Source organism: Macrobrachium nipponense, chromosome 24, assembly GCF_015104395.2.
Source record: "Macrobrachium nipponense isolate FS-2020 chromosome 24, ASM1510439v2, whole genome shotgun sequence".
NCBI classification, from domain to species: Eukaryota; Metazoa; Arthropoda; class Malacostraca; order Decapoda; family Palaemonidae; genus Macrobrachium; species Macrobrachium nipponense.
In genome coordinates this window covers 24,269,428-24,269,883 of record NC_061091.1, presented here as the reverse complement: position 1 = coordinate 24,269,883, position 456 = coordinate 24,269,428, and the positions used below count along the sequence as shown (strand labels likewise).

Here is a 456-nt window from a genome sequence, read left to right as displayed (position 1 = left end):
ACTGACGGCTGGCGGAGAACTGAGAGTCTGTCTCTGAGACGAGTCACGAATGACACCACGAATAGGTCAGCTCGGGAGCTTCCTGGCCTGATTTGAATCTTTTAAGATGTTCCGTGAACGTCGGCGGGTGACAGTTGATCTCGGGTTTGTTATGATTATTGAGTAATACTTCAATATATTGCCTCTGGAGTTTTTTGTTTTTTTGTTTTTTGTGAGATTTCCTAAGGTTGAAGGGTTTTCCTGGGGAAGCATTTTGCTTGGACATGTAGAGTCTAACAAGGTTTTGATATGTAAGTGAGACTAGTTTGATGGATTGTCCCGAAGTGAGCAAGACGGGTTTGATTTCTTAAGTGATGACAGGTCCACTCTTTAAAACAAGAAATGCTAAAGGAGCCAGTGAATACCAATGGAGGCTACAGAGTATTTGTTGATTATCAGGGGCGACGGGTGATCTTA

General features: G+C 43.0%; 1 long non-coding RNA gene across 2 annotated transcripts in view; it reads right to left on the bottom strand.

The window, feature by feature from the left end:
* Positions 1-85, bottom strand: part of LOC135205523 (uncharacterized) — a 236,147-nt gene extending 236,062 nt beyond the window's left edge. The window contains exon 1 of one of the 2 annotated variants that reach the window (XR_010312550.1): positions 1-85. This exon is cut by the window's left edge and continues 48 nt beyond it. This is a non-coding gene — a long non-coding RNA (uncharacterized LOC135205523). The other variant, XR_010312549.1, reaches the window with a different exon arrangement.
* Positions 86-456: the final 371 nt, after the last annotated feature.